This window comes from Protopterus annectens, chromosome 15.part0 (genome assembly GCF_019279795.1).
Source record: "Protopterus annectens isolate FY-2018-M chromosome 15.part0, PAN1.0, whole genome shotgun sequence".
Classification (NCBI taxonomy): Eukaryota; Metazoa; Chordata; order Ceratodontiformes; family Protopteridae; genus Protopterus; species Protopterus annectens.
The window spans coordinates 141595524-141618380 of record NC_056749.1 but is presented as its reverse complement, the minus strand read 5'-3'; the positions used below and the strand labels follow the sequence as shown (position 1 = coordinate 141618380).

The 22857-nt window shown below is 39.2% G+C and overlaps 1 protein-coding gene across 2 annotated transcripts in view; it reads right to left on the bottom strand.

Moving 5' to 3' along the window:
* The window catches only part of DIAPH2 (diaphanous related formin 2), a 5354951-nt gene that overhangs the window by 2211801 nt on the left and 3120293 nt on the right, over positions 1–22857 (bottom strand). The window lies entirely within an intron of this gene.

Genomic DNA, 22857 nt, shown 5'->3' with positions numbered 1-22857 from the left:
TGATGCACAATTTGTCAGAAATATAGAATTTACAGAACAGTCAGGCTGCATGCTTTGTAAAGTGTCTTACTGTCCTTATTTTCCTGCCTCCAGATGGGATACCATTTGCATTCTGGGAAATTAGATTGTAGTTATTTGCAAGTACTGTCTGTGTAGGCTCTACTCTGGGAAGCCCTATGCATCTGGACATAAGCCGAGGATATGATGGCACACTGTGACCAGAGAGCTGTGTGTTGCACTACAGCCAAGATCATGTTTACTATCAAAATGTAGAGAGAATGTCACACATACCACAAAATCTTAGAAAGGTTTGACACAGACGTGCACAGACATTAAAACTAAGTAAGTATGCAAATGTCCAGCCAGTCATGCGTTGAAATAGGGAGTGTGTGTGTGTGTGTGTGTGTGTGTGTGTGTGTGTGTGTGTGTGTGTGTGTGTGTGTGTGTGTGTCTGTGAAGATAGCAATGCAAACACATTGTGTCAAGCCTACCATTGCAGACAGATGTCCAACAATCTTATAAATCCTAAACACAGAGTAAAAAGCATCTTTTGACATGGCTATTTAAGAACAAGAGCAGTGTTGGGAACTGTGTTTGTGTGTGCCACATCTCAGAATGTTGTGCTGTAATGGACTCTACTTGGTGCGTTTGCCACTGCTTATAATGCTTGCTGTAATGGACCATACTACGCACATGTGCCACTGTTCAGAATGTTGTGCTCTACTGGACTGCACTGTGTACATGTGCCACTGCTCAGAATGTTGTGCTGCAATGGACTGTACTGTGTGCATATGCCACACTACAGAATGTGCTTTAATGGACTGAAATATGTGCAGGTGCCACTGCACAGAATGCTGTGCTGTAATGGACTGTACTGAGCGTGCACCACTGCTCAGAATGTTGCTCTGTAATGGACCGTAGTGTGTGCAGGTGCCACTGACCAGAATGTTGTGCTGTACTGAACTGTTCGTGGAGACTACAGTTGATTGATGATGTTAAATTTCATTCTGTACATCTGTATATGTCTGCTCTTTGTCTGTTTCATACACCATACAATCCTAGGTTTCCCTTCTGTGTTGTTCTGGGATGTTTGTCATGCTGTATGATGTCCTTGACTCATGATACCCAAGTTAACTTCTCACTTTGTACATTCTAATTAGCTGCATCCTTCTCAGTACATCACACAGTCCCAGTTGATTGTTGTAGTTATGATTTGTCTTTATGTCATCCTGTTACTCTGTCTTGTCAGGTCCTGCCTATATCTGTGAGCTGCTATTACAGATTCTATACTTTGTCTGTCCCTTGCTCATCTGTCCTCTGCTGTGCTGAGTGTGGAAATGGTTATCATCCAGGAGGCCATTCCCATATGGATGTTCTCCTTCCAATATTTTACTCAGTTTTCTAGAATTATCTTAGGTAATAACTTGTCATCAATGCAATTTTCAAATGCATGTGAAACTGCACCTCAATATAGACATGCCTCACATACTAATTTACCTGTCACACTGCTTAACATATGACCTTAAGAAGAAGGTACAAATGTTCTACTATTTTTACCAGACCTGTATGTATACCCATGTGAGTGCATGCCACTAAATGATATTGCCAAACTGAACACATACCAGTGTATGTGTACTATATACTGATGTTCCCAAACAGCATACATACATACAAGTAAGTGTACTATATAATGCTGTTACTAAATAGCATATGTACAAGTGTTAGTGTACAGTATATAATACTGTTACTAAATGACACACATACCTGTATAAGTGTACTCTATTATAATGCTAACACGTACATACCAGTGTATGTGTACCATATACTGATGTTCCCAAACAGCATACATGCAAGTGTACTATATAATGCTGTTACTAAATAGCATATGTACAAGTGTTTGTGTACAGTATAATACTGTTACTAAATGACACACATACTCGTACAGGTGTACTCTATAATAATGCTATCCTGTACATACCAGTGTATGTGTATCATATAATGTTACCAAATGGTATACAATCCACTGTATGTGTACTACATAATGATGTGTACTAAAAGCCACATGTAGCACTCTATGTGCACTGTATAATGATGCTACCAAATGGCATGCATACTAATGCATGTATACTATACAAGTTAGAGAATGGGTGATCTGCATATTGCCACTCTGATTGGGGAACGGATGTTCTCCAGCAAAGTGTTAATGTACATATAATGCCAGATGAAAAACAAGATCACCACTTCATGTCCACATATTAAGCTGCTGTGAAACTTGGACATTAAAATAAGTAATAGCTTTTTTATGCTCTGTAAACAGTGCTTTACTGTAAAAGAAAAATGTAATGAATAAAATGGTTGGTGTGTGCATGTCTGTGTGAGTTTGCATATATGTAAGCACATATGTATGCATATATGTGTGTATACATGTGTAGATATATATATCTTTGTATACATGTGTGCATGTTTGTCTGTATTTCTAATCCGTGTATGTTTTTATATGCACGTGTGTGCTTGAATGTGTGTGTATAGACATTAACCACTTAAACTACATTTTTCATGTAAAATACTTCCTCCAAAAACAACTGAAACATTAGATGGAAATACTATTTTACATAAAATAATTTATGTAACAATTTAAAAAACCCAGCAATTTAACAGCTCATTCTCTAAGAGAATTATTACCCTCCTGGGTATATGTTATTGTACAAATAATTCCCTTCCAGGAATGTTGAGGCCCCTCGGCCTGTGAGGTTAGTCCTCAGAACACTCTTTGGCATGAATTAAACAATAACACATGCACTGTTAGGCATTGCTTGCTTTCTTACCAAATGGCATACATACCAGTAGTGTGTACTATGTAATGATGCATACCAAAAGACATGCATGCTAGTATATGTCTGCTAAATAATGATGTTTCCAAGCTGCATACATATCAGTGTGTGTACACTACATAATGATGTTGTCAAATGGCATGCATACCAGTGTATGTGAATTATACAATGATGATACGAAACAGCATGTGTACCAGTGTATGTGAATTATACAATGATGATACGAAACAGCATGTGTACCAGTGTATGTGAATTATACAATGATGATACGAAACAGCATACATACCAGTGCATGCACATTATACAATGAAAAGAAGCAGCATGTGTACCAGTGTATGTGAATCATACAATGATAATATAAACAGCATACGTACCAGTGTATGTAAATTATACAATGATGATAAGAAACAGCATATGTAGTAGTGTATGTGAATTATACAATGATGATACAAAACAGCATACATACCAGTGTACATGAATTATACAATGATAATACGAAACATACGTACCAGTGCATGTGAATTATACAATGATGATACAAAACAGCATGTGTACCAGTGTATGCAAGTTATACACTGATGATACGAAACAGCACACATACCAGTGTATGTGACTTATACAATGATGATACGAAACAGCATGTGTACCAGTGTATGTGAATTATACAATGATATGAAACAGCATACATACCAGTGCATGCAAATTATACGATGATACAAAACAGCATGTGTACCAGTATATGTGAATTATACAATGATGATATGAAACAGCATCCATACCAGTGCATGTGAATTATACAATGATACGAAACAGCATACGTATCCATGTATGTGTACTATATAATGATGTTACCAAATGGCATACATGCCAGTCCCTGTGTATTACATAATGATATTGCAGGATGCTAATAATTTGCCTTTAGTAAACAACATGGGAGACTCTCGTGTTGTGTTTCCTATGTCTTATTACCAAGTCCCACCTGCTGTAGTTTGCACACACAGCAAATCTTCTGTCTTTAGAAACCACCTCCAAGCATAATATCAAACTCACTAGAGAAGGATACTAGTATAAAATATACTCAGTTAATTTTCTGTTCTTTCAGTCTCTGTTCTTAACAACTACTGTACAGATAAGCTTTGGGCTGCATAGGTTACTAACAACTGAACAAGGGATTACAGTGTGATACGACCAGCAGCATTCCTACCATATCTGATGCTACAGAATACAGCCGGCTTGCGCTAAATCAGAATTCCATGATAAGTCACATGGTAAAGTGCAGCATGCGTCAGGAACAACAAGATTCATACGTGTTCTAATACAGAGCATTTAAAAGTGTCAGAGCATTTAAAAGTGTCAGAATGTTAAGTACCTGCACTTTTAGGGATTCATGACAGAAGCTCAACAGGAGTAACTGATAGTTCAAGTGAGATTAAATATCAACCTGAAAGGCAAAACTGACAACTGAAACTCACCGCAAGACTCCATTTGTGCAGGAGCCTCTCACCCATGCATCCCCCAGTGTGCCCCAGTCACCATTCTTTTACATATTAAATTCAAGATTGCTGTACCTCAAGGCAAAATAAATTCTTCAGGAAGACACGGTCTCAGTCCTTGCACACAAGTCACAGGAAATAGTATATAGTGTATTTTCTACATACTCTATAAAGATGTTCTGGTTCTTTGACAGTCACATGCCACATAGTTTTTAGATATGTTGTCTGCCTTTTGTGATAATTCAGTGGCATTACAAGGGCATTTCTTCAATAAATTCAGGTTCATAAACTAAAACATAAATAAGGTGTTAACTTCACTCCATGTGTAATAAACACAGATCATACAAGAAGACAGTCATCCTCCGACATAATTACTCAAGGCATAACAAATTCCAAAGAAATACCATGACCCCTCTCGAGTGGCAATAGTCCAAAACAATTTTCCTGAAATGTGCATTATTTCTGTTTTGCTGTCACAGTCAAAGCCTGTTCTAATCATATCCTTGTCGATGCTCGTGATGCTTTCAATGCATAACCTGAAAATGACGGCTATATCATTCTGAAATCATAAGTGTGACACTGAGATTTTATTTTTATTTCATTATATCCAAAGCAATTACATTTAACCCAACCCAGTAATAACTTGCTGTATAATGTACAGCTGTGGAGATCAGCCATTACTGTCCATTGAACAGTACAACACCTGGGATGGAGTCCTCCACATTCCCAGAGCCCTCTGCTGATGAATCAAACAAAAACTGAAATTTCTTAGAAAAAATGTTTTCTTTCCTTTAGTACAACTCAGCAGCACTTTGGAAACACAACTGCATGTTAGAATCCAGAGTGCGCTACAGAGACAGATGGTTTGATGTCAGCCATGATCCATAGTCAAACATCTTGTGTACAAGAACCTGTCCCAAGGTGGATTATGCCATTTCCACAGCAATTATTTTCTGCTACTAAAGTCAGGAGAAGACTGTGTGGGGGAGACCGTAAGAAACACGTACCCAACAGGCTACATTTCTAGCATCAGTGCATTTATCAATAGAGCACAGCAGGACAGCTACTGTTAGTAATACGATGCCAAAAGTTTCAAAACAAGCTGCTCTGACCTAAAAGCAGTATCTCTACCCTTCATATCCCATTAATTTTAATTGACTGCAGAATGTAATAACTAGTGAAAGTCCCCTTAACAGCACATTAATGGCTGCAGGTGCCTGTATGTTTGAGGTTACGGGTGTAAATTAACTCTTGAGGGAATGAATACTGTTAAATGCAGTGGGCTCTTTATATTCAGTGCAGCACAAAAGCTGCATCATAAATTGACTGCAACCTGACATACCTCCTGCCACATTGCACCTTAGGGAATACAAGTCATCACAGACTTATTACAGGTCTACTGCCTGGACATATTCTACAAAAAGCAAACAAGCCTTTAAAGGCAGGTATGGAGACCATCTGTTCTTTTCTTCCTAATACAGTCGTTGCTGTAAAAACCTTATTATCACAGTGTTGGACAGGTCTATTTTCTCAGTCTGAGCTGCGCAAATGGCAGCTGGATAGATAAAATAACCTTTCTGCTGCCAGCTCTTATAAACTAAGTGCCACTGTCTGATTTCAGAGGTGGCTGTCACAGGTGTTAACTTAATCAGAGCTGTTATGTACACAGTATGTACTCAACAATATGCATACACCATTATGCTGGTATGTTGTACAGATGGGCACCGTTTTTACTTTTCTGAAACTTAGTTTTGCAGCAATTTTCTCCTGTGAAGTCTGCACTAATGTCATTGATTTCTCCTTTTTTTTAAATAATTTTCAATTCAGCACCTTTTCAGTGCAGTTCTCAGCCGGGAGCTATTTCTTCTCCCTCTGACAATGCCTACTTGAAGTTTAGTGCCTAGAAACCTTTTAGTACCTTTCATTTTTTTCACTTGTGTTGTATTTTTTATTTTTCTGCCATAGATCACTGTATCCTTTGCCTAAACATGCATGACACTGGGAAGGTCGCACCTTTTGTAGTCTCTACTGCTAATCACCATGCATGATTCTGCTCACAGAAAGTGGGTCTCAAAATCCATAAAGAGCTATAATGCATAAACAAAGCCTAAGTGAAATTTTTGAAAGAGGTGATTGTTACAGAAGAACAAGAATTATTTCTACAGTAAATTAAACCGGTAGAAGCTCTCATTTCTGAGCACTGAAGTACAACGTTGTCCATGTATCTAAAGAAAATTAAGGACAGTATAGAATATGGTAGAGATGCTTGAAATTGCCAAACCAGTCTAAGGACAGTGAAGTCTATCTCAAATGATGGAGACAAGGAGGAGTAGAAAGCAACATCACAGTGATCTACTATGAATTCAAGCTACTATCTCCTATTTAAACATGGCATTGTGAACATTAAAGAGAACCCTTCAAAATCCAAAAGCAGACTTTCCAAATTCACATTTTAGCAATGCAAAATTGAAAAGAGGACTAAGAAATGAAGCAGAACAACAACATGGGTTAAATGTGCATGACAAAAGAATGCTTTGCCTCTTCAGAAGCAGCACTGGAGTTCTGGAAGGGCAAACTACACACAGAACAAGCTGTGAATAAGACATCAGCAGCTGCACATAGGGAAACCTGCAACCACATTATGTAGGGTTCATTGGCAGTGCACAGATCGAAGACGGCCACAAATCTAGGCAAATTTTGACACTGCCATCCCAGCTCATAAAACTATATGTGAGGAGTACTGCACTGAGACAGACAGCGGCTGAAACAGAAGGATTGCATAGGAACAGAATGAGGAAAACACCAGCAAGACAGCTTTTAACTGCAGAGCTCTCAGCTCAAAATACATTGGACACTACACTCCAGACTGCGGAAGAGGAAGATTCAACTGATTGTATGTCACAAGTCAGTGGGGATGAAAGCAGATCAGCACAGCATGGACATGAGTTGTAAAACATAAAATCTTTATGAACTAGAGCAAACTGCTAAATGGGATCTGGGATGCAGATATCAATAGTTTGCACAAAACTTCAGAAAAGGGAAGCAGTAGCGGTTCTGTTCAAACAGCGTTTACGGCAGGAAACTGTTACCAAACATGCAGGCAGGGAGGTCAGGTGGGCACTGGCCAGAGTTTAGACAGGGATGGAAGAGCTAGTTACCTGTTGTGTTTATATTTTTAGCAGCAACAGCCCATAGTTTTTGTTAGTTTTATGAGCCAGAGAAAGCTGTTAATTGACTCCAGTGCACTCATATTTTATTGGCGAGACATTTTAATATGACCATGAATTTGGCAAAGGAATGGGCAGATCCAAAAGTGAAAAATCACACCAAATTAAAGAAACTGGTGAATCTAGGAGCTAAAAAACTGGGGATAATATATGTAGAGATGCTGCATAATCTGAGGGAGGTTTGATTTTCCTTTATGCCCCCCTCAGGTAAGAAAACATATCAGAAAGGGAACTTTTAGACAAATCAGCAGTAGCATATGCCTTAGGATAAAGTAAAATTACAACAAGTCCAACTATAGCAGAAACAAGAGTCCATTCATGCATGGGCCGGGCCCTAGGAAGCAAACCTGGGAAGTTGCATGCCTGCAAGATCAAGGACTGTCTCATGCAACTGGTACTAGTGACTGATAGAGAAAACAGAGCCAAATAAATGATCAGAGCCATGGGGGGGTGGTTAACAAGGAAATTGTAAATTAATTTGAGGACCTGTGTAGGGAAAATGAACAAGGGGCAACACTGGAAGGCAAAAATTAGCTACCCCAGCTTAAAGCTGATCTTTTGCCAAGAATGAAGGAGGACTTATCACTGGAAGAATTTACAGCAGTAATTAAGTTTCTGTTCAAAGGAAAAGTGACAGGGTCAAATAGTTAAACTGGAAAAAAATTCATAGTGTGGCATTCAGGCTCTTGAACCAATTTACTGACATTAGGGTGATCTAGAATGTAAACCTCTCCTTGATGTCTTCTACCACATGGAAACTGCTCAAACTGGACAAAGATCCAGCATGAACAAGTATCTCTAGGCTCATCTTGCTGCCAAACATGAATGTTAAAATATATGTCGGAGTAGGAGCTACCAAAATGTAGCAGGCTTCTGCAGAGGTAATATCCTGGAGTCAGGTAGGATTCAGACCTGGACAGACTATATGACAGGCCTTAAAAGCACTGTGGAACAAGGAACTACCATCCTAGTTGATTAGCAAAAGGCCTTTAACTCCATTAGACGGGGCTGTATGTGCTTTTAGAACACTATGGCATCCCAGTAGAATTCATGGCAGGTATCCAGGCCCAGTACAAGGCCACAAAAGCTGCTATTCTGACTAACCCAAAACTATTCACACCATTCAAACTATACCTAGAACCAGGCAGGGCTTGTCTGCTCCTGCCTCTCATTTTTATTGGTTTTAGAACATCTCAACAGGATGGTTCGACAGGATACACAATTAAATGTATGGAACTGCCATGGTTTGGAAGCAAAAAATACTGAAGCTTACAGAGGAGTGTACGCTCGTAACACAAAAACTCAAAATCCACATGAGAACATGTCCAAAGTAATACATACCACTGATGAGTTTTGCTGGTCTTTCATGCCTCAGAGCCAGCCGGAAAAGCAAATGTATTCCCTACCAGTAGTGCAGCAGGGAATCCAAGGAAAATCAGGAAAACTTTTCCCATTAGGTGGGGAACTAGATGACCCAAGTATGTAGTTATCTTTCTCCACTCAAGGCCAGAAATTATTTTAGTTATTAACTTTAGACCAATCTGGGATAAAGCCTATCAATGGGTACATGCCTGGAGGAAACTCAGGCTCTTTCTTTTGGGAAAAACAGGAGAAATGAACACGTTTGTGATGCCCTTTTTTTGCTAGGTGTTTCTATGCATCTCCAAACCAGTGAAAACCAAGTGGCTTCAGAAGATCATGTCTTTAACTGACCAGTTCATCTGGGTGGGGTAGTGCTTGAAGATGATAAAGGAGATGAGACAGTGCCCGAAAAGACAGAAAAATGGACTCAGTCACTTGTCTTATTAAGGTTATTTGGGATAAATCAACAAGATATTCCCACATTGGCTTGTCTAGAAGGCCATGTTTCAAACTCTCATACTCTGAGACTTATAATGGTTTGTTAATACTCTTAGCAAACACATTACAAACTGGCACACATTAACTTTTTCCTTTTGGGTGCTAAAGTAGCTCCACAAGAACAAGCTACCCAAAGATATTTTGGGGATACCCCAGGCATAAACTTGTGGGGAGACTGGTATGGAGGACGATGAGTGTTCTTGCAGACCTTTATCAGTGATATCCAACTATGTGGGTCACAGCCTCCTTTAAAAACATAAAGGAAAAATGGGGCCTCAGAAACAAAGCTCACTGGCAGCACTTGGCTCTTAGATATATACTGTAGGGTTGGCCAGGGTTCGATGAATATGTGGAATACTGTTTCTGTTCACTAATTACCGAATCTGAGAGATAGGAGCAACTGTTTCCCCTTAGGGTCACAGTTAAAGCATCCTCTTCCTATAACCTGCTAATCTATCCATACGTAAGTAAAGCTACAGGAACCATAAAGGACAAAGTTTGCTTAATCTAGGAATAGCTGGATGTTCCAAGGCAATATCTGTACATTCACTTGCTAACCAAAATGAAAGTCAGTAAATCAGTACATAAAAAGACCTTAGTGTTTTTTTTTTTACAAAGGATACTGGACTCCACTGCGTAGTTACCTCAAAAGGTTCTTGATGCAACAAGACTGTACAGGCTTGTTCTGGCAACTGGAGTACATTAAGGTGCAAGTTCTTGGACTGCCTACTTGTAAGGACTTTATGGAAGCATCTTCCTAGGTTAGTAGATAAGTTTCAGCTTCATGGTTATACGTGTGACCCAAATGTATTTTTTAACAACAATACATCCTAATCTAAAGAAATTGTCAGACCAAGCCAAGCTACAACTGCTTTAGGTTTCAGCCATCATGACAGTTTATACTGCAAGAAACTGGAAATCACCTCAGAGTTGAATACCTCTCTGCTGGACAAATGGATAGCAAAAATCTGCAAGTCACTGATTTAGCCTTTGTCACAATATTCCAGTCTCAATAGCTGCGCAGGAAAAATTACAGAACTTTCATTGTCATGTACTGTGACTTGCTTACTACAATTTTATATCCACGCTTTTACTGTAAGCTTGCAAGCACTTTGAAAAATCATGTACACATATGCGTACACATCGGCTTTGATCAAAGCAGAAGGTTTTATGGTTTGAAGTAAGATATCCAATTAAAATACATCTTGAAAGATGCTATACCTTCCTGTTCTTGCCTTTGTTGTAGGTTTAATACATCCTTGGAAAACAGCTCAGCGACAAGTAACAGAGCAAAGCTACCACACCCTAACGCCTAATTATGTCTGCTAAGAACAGTAACTTTTAAATACCTAACAGAACTTGGTAATTTAGCATATCATATGATCTATTGATTACTGTGAAATGCATTTTGCAATTAGCAAAACAGAGTACTCTGGTTCAGCAAAAAAGAAGCACCGAATCTTGTTTCCAGTGAGCTTGAAGACAGTAACTATTAGCACATCCAAAAGTGAAAAAAACATGCAAACATGACTTACTGCATTTAGAATTGTCATACAAGTAGACACAAAATGCATAGGAGAACAAGGTGGATAAACTGCATACAAAATCGTGTCAGAATGGCAAGTCCAAATCATGACAGCTTAGAGACGTAAAAACTGTAAAGTGATACCAAACATATACTGAAGCATTACAACAACACAGAATATATCAAGCAATGACGAACAGCTTACGTTTTTTTTTTTTTTATTTGTGAATGGAATCAGGAATGTGTCATTCTATAGATATTACTTTTGCTGAATCCTGTTTCAGCAAAAATATTTTGACAAAATCATTGCTTTTCTTTTTCCACCATTGTGCAACCTCAGAAGAGGAATATTTAAGTTTGGGAGTGTGAGGGTGCAGCAACAATTTGTTTTGAGGCTCAATGAAAGTGATTTTAGTGAAATAATTTGATTAAAACAGGTGTTGTCAATCTATTAACATGAATCTATTGGAGTCTTCCTTAAACAGAAGCGAGGTTATGGCTGGAGTCTTCCTTAAAAAGTTGTTTTGTAATCTGCATGACTCGAGCAAATATTTGGATCTCCTAAACTCTGATATAAATAACACCTAAAATTCAACTAGTAGAGAAAGTTTTGTAGCTAGGGTCTGCAGATGTTAATGGTATTATTAAGTGGCTGATGACAATGGCTGGAAAATCCATCCCCAACAGAAAACAGTATGAGCATTAATGCCCTGACAAACCTTCTATAAACTGTAACTATGTGGGCACATCAAGACAGCATGTCTACTACAGAACTGGTGTTTTGATTTGGGCCATCTTCAATCACAATGTGGGCACTGACCCACAAGTCCCAATGCAATAGTTCTAAGCAACTCATCTTCCTCAAATGTTCTACTCCGACTTCTACTACTGAATTGGAGAGGTTACAGTACCTAACACACAACCCCACATTTCTTTATTACCAAACTTTTTTCCTGAGGTTTGGAAGGCAATAACAAAAAACACTGATGTTGTGAAACCGTTTTAATCTTTTAACAGAACACAAACACAGACATGGGTATACAGAACAATGAATCCCAAATAAAAGTGATAAACCTAGAGTCAAATGCAAAATTGTATTTTTCCCCATGAAGACAGTCCACTAAGAATTGAATGTATTTTATCCCTTCTACAAATCTAGCTTACAAAAAAGATTGCAGATTGTTTAGACAGGGGCCTTCTGTTTCATGTTTACTAATCTACAAAGTTAAGAGAAGCCTATCAATCAACACCACCCTTTTCAAGTGCAGGTTGTGCATGCAGAAGACATTGTTAAGCTTAAACCCTACTAAGAGCATCCAACTTGAAACCAAAACCTCACTCATATACTGCATAGAGGGGCAGGGAATAAGAAAAAACACCCGAGCCCTTTGACACCCCCCCAAAAAATGACGTGGGGGAGGCAGGACATGAACCTGACTGTAAGAGTGATCATACTCAAACATCTACAATTATGGTAATTTCCTAAAACGTGTGTATTACATTCATCACATGAATTACTACGGAAGTCATCTTTATAACTTGAAAGATTTCAGGAGAACGCCCTGTAGATCGGCTGCTGCAAAATTGCTCTGTTCATGCAAATATTGTCTAATTGGTATCATATGGCAAAAGTTTGAATGGGGCGGGCACACAGTTGCCTCCACGATAGCCAGACAGCTTACTCCATGAAGGAGGTCTTGGCTGAATGTGACCTTTTCAATCCTTCAAGATTTTTACCATGACAAAGTACAAAATGAAACACAGGCGAGAAACTATTTAGAATTTGTTTAGACACTGGTTTACATTTATTCTTTGCCACATAATAGACAGCAATGTTCAGTACATGTTAGTGACTCGGTCCTGTCCTGTGAGTATTTAAGAAATGCAGGATTATTTGCCGTTTGTCACAGGGGTCTGAAAAGAAGACTAGCAAGTAAATACAATCGATTTCACTAACATGGGCAGAGACAACAATTCAGGCAAAAAAGAAATGACACTAAAATTTATACTCGAAGATAAAAAAAAAACCTTTTACTTCCACCTCGAAAAGACCAAACAAAATAATCCACAAAAGTTCTGTGCTAGCATAAACAGACTACTTCAGCCAGGCCAATCCGCAACACTACCCCGTATAGGATCAAATTCCGACAATCCAAAGCAAACTGCTAATGCTTTTAATATCTTCTTCACTGAGACCATCCAAACACTTGCTAATCAACTAAGAGCCAATAGCTCTGCCTTTCCAACCAATACTACTAACTCTCTCCCAACTCTAAACCTGCAACCTGTCCCAACTTCCCTTATCTGCACCCTCTTAAGTAAACTAAAACCTACTAACCCCTCAGCGAACCAGCTACCTGCTGAATACCTGCAAAAGCAGCCAAAGTTATAGCTTATCCTATATCATTGCTGATAAATAGAACCATACAAGAAAGCACTATTCCCACCATCTGGAAAATTTCCTACTTTATCCCCCTACACAAGGATGGAAACTCCACAGAACATTCTAACTATCGTCCCATAGCACTACTTTCCCCATTAGCTAAAATAATGGAAAAGTGCATCCACAGACAGTTACTAGACCACCTACTCCAGAACAATTTACTGGCCAAATCTCAACATGGCTTCAGGCCTTTCCACAGTACAACTGCACTCCTATCCTTCACGGACAGCATCAATAAAAACCGTAATAACAATCTTCTCTCTTCAGCACTTTTCATCGACCTTTCAAAAGCATTTGACATGGTCAACCACCACTTACTTCTCAATATTCTAAAATCCTTCTCTTGGGACACAAAGACTATAAAATGGTTCCAGTCCTACCTTGATAATAGACAGCAGGCAGTGCTATGGGACAACAACCTCTCATCCCATCTCCCAGTTACCCCTAGGTGTTCCTCAGGGCTCTACATTGGGCCCCCTTCCTTTTCTCAGTATTTATCAATGACCTCAACTTAGCTATTCCTTTAACTAACTGTGTACAATACGCAGATGATTCGACAATAATCTACTCAGCTAAATCTCAATCCCAACTACAGACTCTAACTCAATGTTCAATAAAACAGAAAACTGGTTTCTACAATGCTGCCTCCTCTTGAACCCCAAAAAAACCAAAGTTCTCCTCTTCACTCCTACCCGTAAATCACTCCTAGTGAACTTTTCAGTCTTATCCAATAATGGCACACTCATATCTCCCGATCCAACAACTAAACTTCTAAGGGTAACCATTGAGAACAACCTGAACTTTGAAACCCATATCAACAATACCATAAAAACCGTCAACAGGAAACTAGGCTCCCTCTATAGGATAAAACCCTTTCTCTCCCCACTAGCCAGAACCACTATTACCTATTCCCACCTTATCTCCACACTTCTCTATGCTTCTTCCATATATAACTTGTCAAAAAATAACCTTAACAAGCTAGCCAACGCTTACAATAGCATTGCCAGATTTGCTACTGCTTGCTCCTTTAGGACCCATCACTGCCATAACCTGAAACAATTAGGCTGGCTAGAACATCTGAATCAGATTCACTTTAGGAAAATAACAGCAGCAACAAACTGACTAATGCTCCACAAAAAGGATTAATCCACAAACTTGCAAGCTAGTAATGCAAACTTTTTATTCCATAAAGCGCTTTTCGTCTGGCTGGATAGCTAGACTTCTTCAAATGCAATTAAATATTCAAAACACAGTATATAACATGAACATCAGTCAGCTGATCTGCCCTACTAATTAGAACAGCTGATCAACACCAACCAATGCATATACATACCTTCACAGCCTAAACCAAAATGCCTTAAACGCACATACCAGGAATTATATCTACTTCTAGATAAATTGAGACTTACTAACATATTTATTAATTTAAATCATAATTTATATATCTATAAATATTCTAAAAACATTCTAAAAAACTTATAAAATACTTAATATACTATATGAAAAGTATAGAAGTCAGAAACCATACCTATAAATGAGTTTCTGAGTTTATGTACGTAGTTGCCAAATAATTCCATTTTTCAAGTAACAAATGTACTGGGCCAACTTTGGCAACTACGTACATTTGCATGTCTCTATCCAGGTCTTAATGAGATGTCTTCTATCAAATGTATTTTAAAATTGAAAAGTCTTTTAAGATAATCACAGCTATATATTTTTTAAAGCAGTTTTTTAAAAAACCTTTTAGGGCAGAAATGTATATTATTCTACATAGCAAACATTTTATGAATTTTACATGTTATGCATATTATATTATATTATTTTACTAAATAGAGTTGTCCCAGTAGGAGAGATGTATGAGTTATGCATCATTAGTTTAACTGTTTTAGTTTGTTTGAATTACATGTTTTTTGGAGTATGTACATAAAGTCAGAAACTCATTTATAAGTATGGTTTCTGACTTCTATACTTTTATAGTATATTAAGTAGTTTATAAGTTTTTAGAATGTTTTTAGAATATTTATAGATATATAAATTATTATTTAAATGAATAAATATGTTAGCAGGTCTTAATTAATCTAGAAGTAGATATAATTCCTGGTATGTGTGTTTAAGGCATTTTGGTTTAGGCTGTGAGGGTATGTATATGCATTGGTTGGTGTTGATCAGCTGTTCTAATTAGTAGGACGGATCAGCTGACTGATGTTCATGTTATATACTGTGTTTTTAATATTTAATTGCATCTGAAGAAGTCTAGCTATCCAGCCAGACGAAAAGCGCTTTATGGAATAAAAAGTTTGCATTACTAGCTTGCAAGTTCGTGGATTTATTCTTTTTGTGGAGCATTAGTCAGATTCACTTTAAACAACTCACCATTGTGGACAAAACCCTTTTCCAACCTACCAATACCCCAATACTTGCTAGTCTCATTACCCAATATAAGAACCTTTCAACTTTACGCTCATCTAATAAACTACTTGTATCAACATGTAAATCTAATAACATGGCAGGAGATGCTCTATTCTCAAATGCAGTTGGAAAGTATTGGAACCATCTCCCCCATGAACTTACATCAATTTCTTCATTTACACTTTTTAAACACAATCTGAAACTCTATCTTAAAACCCATTGGTTATGTTCCTGTACAAACCCAGACTAATCTCATACTATATCCCATATACCCTCTCAACACCTATTTCCTGCTCTATCTGTGTCTTTCTAGATCAAGGCCTATCCTTGGCAAAAACATATCTTATTCTAATAGAGATAATTTAAAATACCTAGTTAAATTCTTCTGCATACAATTCTAAAGCATCCTACCTAAGGCAGGCAACAAGTATTGTTTAAACTGAGCATTGCTGAACTGTTTAAACTTGAAGTATGTATTTGTTTAACAATTACTTTCTAGTTACTAATGAAGTCTTGTACATAAAGTCTACAATATTTTATCTAATGCTTGTAACATGTTTTTTTGTATAAACGGTGAAGACTCCTGAACCGTTTAAAATTTGTAGTATTTAACTGTGTAACAACTAGTACCTGTATGTTAGTAGTCTAGTAATCTCTTGGAGCTTATCTCCCTGGGACTCTACTGAAAATGGGCATAAATCCAGTTAGACTATCCCGGTCAACAAATGTAAAATAAATAAATAAATAAAAATAAAGGTAGGATTTGTAACAAGAGTGACCCCTGTATTTGTGGATGAACAAGAAAGGTTCTTTGCACTTAAGGACATGAGGCTCTGAAATTATTCTGGCTGAAGTTACGACAATCAATAAAGTCAGCGTTCCAGTTTAAAAAATGGAAGGGGGTTGAATCCGCTGGATTACATGGAGCTTGGACAAGCTTTTCTAGGACAAAACTGAAATCCTACAGAGGAAGCACTTCTTTCCTGGGAGACCAGAAGTGCAATACTACCTTAAAAAGAGTTGACAGATAGGCTGGATGACAACGGGGGCAGAGATCACCTATAGGAACAGATGAAGAAATAACTAACAGAAGTACCTTAAAGGAGGCATAAACCAGCCCACATTTGAATAGCTCAATTTTACATTGCAAACTCAAAGACACCAAAGCTGAAAAAGGATTCTAATTTGTATTTTGGAACAATAAGTTAAATCTCTTCCATTTAGCTAGGTAGGATTTTGAGTAGTGGATTTCCTGGTTTCACACATGATGCTAAGTATACCCTCTCTGAAAAGATGCATGCTGTCAGATGCAGTGCTGTCACAGACTGGGGTGTACAAAGGACCCCTTATACAATCAGGAAGTTCATATGCTGAGGTAATAATTAAGGTTTGTTCATCAACAGCTCCATTCACAGGGAAAACCAATTATATCTGGCTGAAAAAAATATTATTGAAATCATTTCTGGCCCATACTCCTTTATTTTGAAGACCACCCAGGGGATTAATGAAACCATAGGGAAAGCGCATAAAAACCGACCCACCACCCAGTTTGGGAAAGAAGGCTTACCAGTGAGATGCCGTGCAGCAGAATGTTCCTGCTGTCTGTGAAGCAAAAGGTTCCATTTCGTGGATACCAAATATGTGGAATAGCTTAAATAAAATGTCCATGTCCAACTTCCATCCATTCATGGGGGTCTGTCCATGACCTGCTTAAATGGTTAATAGAACCTTCTACTGGGCATGGAATGTAAGAGTCTTGTCATACACCTCCATTTACTGTGCTGTCTCCCACTCTTTCATCATCAGCCTGCAAAACATGTTGGAGTACATGTCAGCTAATTTATGTAACACATACATGTGGTGTAGTCTTGAAACAAATTTTAAGGAATTACACCAAAGACACTTGCCATCTTTTTTTTCACACTCTTATTTCCTTCACAAGCTGCTGATACTGCTGTCCTGAACATTTTGGTCTCCGCTGAAACTCCTTATGTTATGACTGTAGCATTTTTGGTCAGAGTCTTCTTTAGAATTGCTGCTTGAACAAAACACTCCTGATTCATCTAGACCTGACTTACTACCACAACTTCTCCTGCATGATGCATGACAGGAGCTGAACCATGTGACCTAGTGGCTGAATGTGTTGGCACCAGGCTCTTGTAAAATGCCACTTTAATGTCCTCATCTGCAGTCTTGTCTTGGGAACCATAATAATCTTTGATGCCATGTAACAGAGGACCAGCATGTACTCTTTGGCTGATGTTGATAATCTGCCAAGAATTCTACTTTGTCCCAAGACAAACATATCTTCTAAGAAGTGGAATCCAACTGCTCCCCCTCCCAGAAAAAACAGTGACTTTGAGGTGTTGAGAGGTGAATTTGGTAGCTTTAAAGAAAGGCTTAAATTCTAGAAGCAGTCCAGTTCTGAAACCATTCTATCTTCTCCTTAGGGACAGCCAAATTAGGCAGTCATCTAGATAATGGTAGATGTATAGTCCATTGGTATAGTAATCTGCCATTACTGAAGCCAGACATTTTGCAAACACTCTGGTTGTAACAGTAAAATCAAAAGAGAAGGAAGGAAACTGGTAGTGCAGACCCCTGCATTAAGTACAAAAAAGCGTCTGGAGGTCTTATAGATAGGAATGTGAAGAGAAGCATCCTTTTAGATTCAGGACGACCATCACAGCCTAATGGAAGAGAACAGAAAGGCCTGTAAGGTTAGCATCTTGAACTTTGGCACCCCAACGTACTTATTTAATGTAGTCAAAGCTAAACATAGCCTATACAGCCCTGGTTTCTGGAGACAAATGAAAGTCTTTGGAAAATTATTTTATTTAATTCTTAATGAGGAAAATGTTTATGGTTCCTTGCCTGAAAAGTTCCTTCGAAAGGTGTGATTTCGTGTTTTTGCTTGCTTGATCCCAAGGATATCCCCTTAAAGCTTTGACTTACTTTATAATTTAACTATGCCCCCCTGGGATACTCCCTGTACTTGTTTTTTCATCTTGTTCGCAGACCTTGCTGGTCAGTTTCCAATCTACTTCCCAACAAGATAAAGAGCTGAAGGATCTGTTAAAACTAAGGCTTAGGATGAAGTCTAAAGGGGAGGTAGTCCTCATGTAGTCGCAACGGTTCCCCATCACTGGTATGGATGAAGTCTAAAGGGGATGTAGTCCTCATGTAGTCGCAACAGTTCCCCATCACTGGTATGGATGAAGTCTAAAGGGGAGGTAGTCCTCATGTAGTCGCAACGGTTCCCAATCACTGGTACGGATGAAGTCTAAAGTGGAGGTAGTCCTCATGTAGTCGCAACGGTTCCCCATCACTGGTACGGATGAAGTCTAAAGTGGAGGTAGTCCTCATGTAGTCGCAACGGTTCCCCATCACTGGTACGGATGAAGTCTAAAGGGGAGGTAGTCCTTATGTAGTCCCAACGGTTCCCCATCACTGGTATGGACAGCAGTGAACCTGTGGATCCTCAGACTTCCCTTTGTGGCCCCTGCCATTTTCTCTTATAGGTTACCTTACCTTTTTACTTTCTGATTGATTACCTTTTCTTGGTGCTGGTAAGAGCCAACTTCAAGGGGGGTCATTCCTATGAAGCAGAGGAAAAAGTTACCTGATTTGCATCTTGTCCTCCAGACTTCTAAATACTTATTGGGTTGGGGGCCCAAAAGGCAGACCTTTATCTATTGGGGCATTAAGGATCTGTGTTTTTACATCTTCTTTCAGGACCTGTATTCTCAAACAGGAATGCCTACAAATGAAAGCCTGTGCCAGCATCCACAGTGTCATAACCTCATATAATAGCATGTCTTCCAACCTGAAAAGCCATCTGGGCCGCTGCAAGATTTGTACTTTCACAATAACATCAGTTATCCCCATAGTTATTGCCATTAATCATTGGAGGATATCAGACCAATATTTTACTGTATGTGACTGCGATGTATACTTTCTTCCCAAGACCCAGACAAATATAGAAAGGCACTTCAGCAAATATCAATACCCCAAAGTAATGTTCCTGAAAGCTACTTTCAGCAATAATGGAGTCTTTACTTTTCCCCACTGCTGTGCGACTACAATTGATGTATAAAAGTTTGAGAGATGTGGGAAGTGCCTAGCCAAATAAGGTTACATGTGTGTTGCTCCACCCTGCAAAAAATATGCTTTGAGGTTTGCTGAAAGCAGATATCAGTGATTTAACTGTGTGGTATCGTGACTTGTTGAAATTCCATTGGGTGACTCATCATGAATCCTTCCTTCCCAGTGAGTTCTAGAATGTAGCTTTCCCAGTTACTGCTGGAGGCAGAAATGAGTATGTATCCTTTTTCAAATTCTGTATCCATAACAAGATTCTTATAAAGGAACAAACAAAACTATGTGACTTTGAATCAGTGGCCCATCTTCCTGGGTACAGGAGGCTAAGAGTCCAGTTCCAATGAGGCTACAAAAAACACATCCTTCAAAAACTCTAGGACTGGAGGAATTGCCACAGGTTTAGCTGGATCCAAATTCAGAAGGTCGATGTATCTTTTCTGTGTACCATACACTTTCCTGACCTCGCATTTGAAGTGGTCCTTCATCTCAGATAAAGACTCTCTAGATCAGATGTCCTCAGACAAACAACCAGGACAGAGTGTCATCTGTGAAATATACACTAGGTGATACTCATCTGAGTCGGATGGCATTGATTCCTAATAAGGGGAATATTCCATACTCCGCTTCTTAGGGGTGGGGGTGAAGATGTCCAAAACTGATGGCTGGTCTGGTCTTGACTTAATACTTTGTATGAAAAACAAGGTTCTGTTACCAGCCTGAACCAATCTTGGGTCGGAGCCTGGGAGGTACTTTGGTAACTGGGTTCATCTGTGACCTTGTCAGCCAGGCTGGTAGGGATTCTAGACTTAGAAACAAGAGAGCAACATTTTGTCACGGACATCTCTGAAGTGTGGCTAAGCCAAAGTGTGGGCAGATGATTTCTGGTTCTGCTGACCTCTTCTCTTACCTTAAAGCGGACTTATCTGCTGTCATTAAAGCACCTCAGCTAGAAACATCCCATGAAATTAAAGTTGCCAAATAGCAATGAAAATAATAAACAAAAAAGTGATGGAAACAGATAAATAAGACAACCCCCCCCAAAAAAAAAAAAAAGAGAAAAGGGAAAAAATGCTCTGGAGACCTTAATTTTAGTTTAACAACTTCTATCATCAGGTCTTCAGAGAGGACCAATAAGCACTGCTTCTTCAACTGCACCAAAAACAGTCAACATCGACCCTGCACCACTTCATTCATTTCACCCCCATCTACTCTCCTACCAATGTGAGGATCCTGGTTAAATAGTCCCAGTCAAAGTTCCTATCATAATCAAAGAGGGTTATAATTCTGACTCCCCAGGTACTGTGAAACAGCCTCTACTTACATAAGGAAGGAATCTGAGCCCCCTGCTCTCTCAAAGGATACACACAACAGTTGCATCCCAATCCTTATGAAAAATGTCTGACAAAATGTTTACAGGACTTACCTAGCAGGGCACAAGGAGTAGCTTGGATGCACTGGCAGGGCACAAGGAGCAGCTTGGATAAAACTAGCAGGGTACAAGGAATAACATGGATACAACTAACACGGCCCAAGAAGCAGAGTGGATAGAACTAACAGGGTACAAGGACCAGTGTGGGTACAAGTAGCAGCATACAAGTACAAGTAGCAGGATACAAGTACCAGTATGGGTACAAGTAGCACAGTACAAGGAGCAATGTGGGAATAAGTGGCATGGTACAAGTAGCAGTGTGGGCACAAATGGCACTGTACAAGTAGCATTGTGGGTACAAGTAGCAGTGTGGGAACAAGTGGCATGGTACATGTAGCAGTGTGGGTACAAGAGGCACAGTACAAGTTGTAGTGTGGGTACAAGTGGCACAGTACAAGTAGCACTGTGGGTACAAGCAGCACAGTACAGGTAGCAGTGTGGGTACAAGTGGCACAGTACAAGTAGCAGTGTGGGTGCAAGTAGCAGGGTACAAGGAGCAGTGTTGGTACAAGTGGCACAGTACAAGTGGCAGTGTGGGTACAAGAGGCACGGTACAAGTGGCAGTGTGGGTACAAGAGGCACGGTACAAGGAGCAGTGTTGGTACAAGTGGCACAGTACAAGTGGCAGTGTGGGTACAAGAGGCACGGTACAAGTGGCAGTGTGGGTACAAGAGGCACGGTACAAGTGGCAGTGTGGGTACAAGAGGCACAGTGCAAGCAGCAGGGTACAATGAACAGTGTGGATACAAACAGCAAGATACACGCAGCAGTGTGTAAACAGCTAGTTGGGTACAAGGAGAAGCATGGGTACAACTAGCAGGGGGTGCAAGGAGCAGTGTAGATACAGCTAGTAGGGTACAAGGACCACTGTGGGTACAATTAGCATTGTACCACAAGCAGTGAAGGTACAACTAACAAAGTACAAGTGTAAAGAAGCTCAGTAGCAGATCTGTTTTGTCTGTCGTGACCATGGAGCCTGAGCTCTGCTGCTATTTGATGGAAACGGGAAAACATCAAAGCATGGAATTAATTACACTAATATGAAAGAATTAGGTGGGGCACAACTAGGGTTCAGTAGTTCTCAGAACACAAAGCTAGCAGATGACTTAAACACCTGATGGTCACATGACACAAGATGCAAGTGGCAAAGGTGTGAGCTGTTGGCCAGTCTACTCAGGGTCTGTAATTTAAAACTACGTGAGAGAATACAGAAAGTCCTGCAGCAGGAGCAGGCTCCATTAAGAGGGCAGATGACAGATAATTTAACCATTGTAATGGACTAACGATTAGTTAGAAATAGTTGTTCTCTGTTGCATATTGACTATATCACAACTGTGAAAATATACCAATGCACTATCAGGCATTATAGAAAAGCACTTCATTTGCACACAGGGTGAGCCCAGATGAAACATTAAATGACATTAACCCAAATTAGCAGAGGTTCAGATTACTTAATGGTTACAGTATCCCTTGGTACACAGCACCCATAATACTTTTGCGTACATGGTTTTGTAGTTTTATGCTATATTAGAAACCATA